Consider the following 3,790-nt stretch of genomic DNA (forward strand, 5'->3'; position numbering starts at 1 on the left):
CCCTGCTGACACCCTGCTGGTGGAGCTGATTTCAGGGGGGGCACAAGCACTCTCCATGCCCTGCTACCACCCAGAGCACTCACTGTCAGGGGGAGCACCAGCACTCTTGGGGCCCCCCCCCTACGCATCACCTATGGGCTGGAGGGAGCACAAGGAGAGTGATCAGGCATGGGGCACCACATGCATGTGTTTACACATACACACACACAGGGTGACTGGTGCTTCCTAAGCCTGGGGCGGGGCACAATTTGTATCCACTCCTATACTCAGGGCCGGAGTATGACAGGGTGGGAGCCTAAGCTAGGGGTTTCCAATCTTTCTATGTCACAGCCCGGCAAGCTGTGGACCAGAAGCGGCTGGCCCAGCAAACTGCAGACCACTAGCCAGAACACAGGTAAAGCTACCTCCACCCCCCAGGTGGGATGGGGTGGGCCCAAACCTCAACCGCTGCTGCCGCAGGCCTTGTGGGAGAAGCCGTGGCCTCTCCACCCAGCTCTGCAGGACTGTGGTTTACCATCCTGAGTGCTGCCGAGTCAGGGGCTAATCTCAGGGAGGCCACGTGTCCCACTCCCGTGCTCCCCCTACCAGTCGACTGTGCACACACATACATGTGGCAGCCAGGCAGCGTGGAGATCAGTTCCCTGTAGGTAAGTTGGTGGGGGGGACTGAAGCCCCCATAGTGAGGAAGAGAGGGAGTTGGGCACGGCTGAGGCTGGGGCTGCTGCCATGAACAACGCATGCCCCTGGTGGCTGGGGGGGTATGGTGGCGGTGGCAATGGCAGGAGTACAGTGGCAGTGATAAGTGGGGAGATCCTGGAGACACCACCAGCACTGTAGGCAGTGGTGGGGGCGCGGAGGGAAGGCCAGCGTCGACCAGGGGGCAGGGACCAGCTGCAGATGCTGCCAGCAGCATCAGCGGTGGCCAGCGGTGATGGCTGAATGCCCACAGATGCCACCAGTGGTGTCAGTGGTGAGGGGGTGGTGAGCAGCGACCACCCGCAGGCACCGCTGACACTGTCACTGGCACCTTTTCATAGGGGGTGCACTGCCATGCTCAGGGGGTGCATGTGCACCCACATGCACCCCCTACACATTTCCAATGGGTGCTGCCCAGCTGGGGTGGTGCATGGGGTTTGGGACCAGAGGCCAGAATAGTTGGCCACAGGGCCCAGGCAGGGAGTGGGACAGAGCCATAGGCAGCTTGTCTGAGGCGTGCTGGTGGGGGGCTGGTTCCCTGTGCTGTGCACACTCCTGGGGTGGGGGGAGGGGGGGCAAGGGGAGCATGTGCCCATCAGATTTGTGAGTAGGGCAGGGGCAGATGCAGGCTGCCCAGTGGGGATTTGGGGCTCTCTGCCCTCCTGTCCTCTCCTGAGGGGTACCCATGGCCCAGTGGGTGGGATCCAGCAGGGCAGAGCAGGGTGTGGAGGCTCAGTTCTGCCACCAGGAGCCCCATGCCACCATGGTGAGGTGCCCCCTGCCTGCTGAGCAGCAGCAGGGGCAGGACCGCAGAGTTGTGCCCCCTGCTGCTGCCAGGTGGGCAGGGAGAACCTCACCATGGGAGCCTGGGGCTCCTGGTGGCAGCACTGTGCATCCCCGCCCTGCCCTGCCAGGCTGCAGAGGCCTCCACCCCAGGGGGAGGGCAGCAGGTCAGGGAGCCCCAAGCCCACAGTGGACAGTCTGTATCTTCCCCCCTAGTGGCTCTGCACCAGCTGTGGCACCCATGGGAGAGGGCAGAGGGGGGACCTGGGCTCCCTGCTATCCTCGGGCTGCAGTAGCCACCACCTCCTACAGGCAGCAGCCAGGGCTTGAGTGCTGCTGGGGTGGGCAGGGGGCTTTGGACCCAGGTCCCTGGTCCAGTAGGCCTGGCAGCTGGGGGCCCCCCTCCAGCAGAGCTGAGGGTAGTGGTGGCTATGGGTGGGGAGTGGGGAGCACCTGTAGGGACAAGGGGCTGTGGGTAAGGAGTGAGAGGCACCAGCAGGGCTGAGGAGCTGTGGCTTCATAGTGAGAGGCAATAGCACGGGCAGGGCACCGACATATCAGGGCTGCTCAGTGCTACAAAGCAGTCAGGGGGAACTGCAGCTGGACCTGTGTCTTGGTGAGCAAAGGGGGCAGGGGGAGCTCTTATTTTCCATGATAAAAAACCAAAACTCAAAATCCAAAATTTATAGGTATTTAGAATCTATTTCATGATAGTGATTGAGGTACTGATAGGCTTCAAAATTGCTAATGTATCAATAAAACATTGTGTTCAACTGATACCTATGTATATAGTGATGTTTCACTGTAATTGCATAAAAACACGATTTTGGGGGTTTTTAATCAGAGATTTTGCAAAAAAAAATTATTAGAGAATTTGCAGTTTTTAAATAGAAAAAACCAGGATCCCTGGTGATGATACATCATATCATCTGAGCTGCCCTTTTCAAAATCCTAGATCTTTTCATAGGCTTAGACATCTTAGTTTTAGAACTATGTTTTCATACAAAGCACATCAAAATGTTATCCCAGTGGCTATGTACCTCACAAGGATATTGTAAGAATGCATTCATTAATACCTGTAATATACTTTTTAAATGAAGAGTGTTATGTGTAATTAAGATTTACCACAGTATTGTCACTGTTACTGCTCCACTAGCACCAGAACAGGAGAACGGCAGCTACGAATTTAGGTCCGTTGAGCAAGGATACAGTGATTCAGTGGGCTGCAGAGTGTTTGGCTCAGACAGGATGGACTGTTTCTGGTTGTCAAGGTGTAGCCAAAACTAGTTGTAATTCAGAAGTTTGGTCAGTAATTAAGACAGCCTTGGATGATGGACAGCTAGTTGGAAATGACATATACAGGTCGGCTGGAAGAATTTTGATTGTGCTTTTGATTGGTCAAATAGTGTCCTTCTGGAAATGCAGAAACCCGGAGAAAGCAGAGGAATAGAGTATTGTAATTTCTTCAGTACATCATTGTGCAGCTAACAAGGCTCCTGCTGTAATTTATACAGTTGATAGGATGAGTGGAGGCAGGCATTCCCCAAGGTTTGGGCAAAGGATAAGTTAGAATGTGGCAAGATACAGGCTTGTGTCTTGACTGAGGGGCCAGGCCCTCTGCCATATTCTAACTTGGAAGCCTAGGGCTTTTCAAAGAGTGGAGAGACTGAAAGATGTGTGTAAGGCATACATGCTGTATGTTATGGTTATTAAGCCCCAACCAGGAAAGAATAAGCAGAAGGCAGCAGTAAGGTGGGCTCTGTGGATGGCAGCTGAAGGGGCTCAAGAAGTGGCTGTTCAGTCTCAAGAGGAGGCACAGGCATCGAGGGTGTTTATATACAGGCTCCCGGAGGGGTGTGTGTGTGGGGGGGTGTGCATTTTAATTAGTGCAGCTCCGAAAGCCGGACTAATTAAAAGCGTGCGGAGCATCATGTGTATCAGTATTGCCGCACTGAAAAATGGTGGTGGGGCGTTATGAACTGAAGCTTATTGAACAAGTTTTAGTTTAAAGTGCCCCACCACTGTTTTTCAGCTTACAAATATATCAGGGGAGAGCATCAGGGGCTAGGCGAACAACTATTCACCAAAGTGCCCTAGGGGAAAACCAGGAGCAACAGTCATAAACTCCTAGAAGAAAGTTTCAGGATGGATATAAGGAAAAACTTCATGGTTTGTGTGACCAGACTCTGGAATACACTCCTACCAGGGGTGGTGTAGGCACCTACTCTGGAGATCTTCAAAAGCAGACTAGATGCGCACCTTGCTGGGGTTATTTGACCCCAGCAGTCTTTTCTGCCTAGAGTAGGGGGGC

This window comes from Alligator sinensis, unplaced genomic scaffold, assembly GCF_000455745.1.
Source record: "Alligator sinensis unplaced genomic scaffold, ASM45574v1 scaffold352_1, whole genome shotgun sequence".
Taxonomy (NCBI): domain Eukaryota; kingdom Metazoa; phylum Chordata; order Crocodylia; family Alligatoridae; genus Alligator; species Alligator sinensis.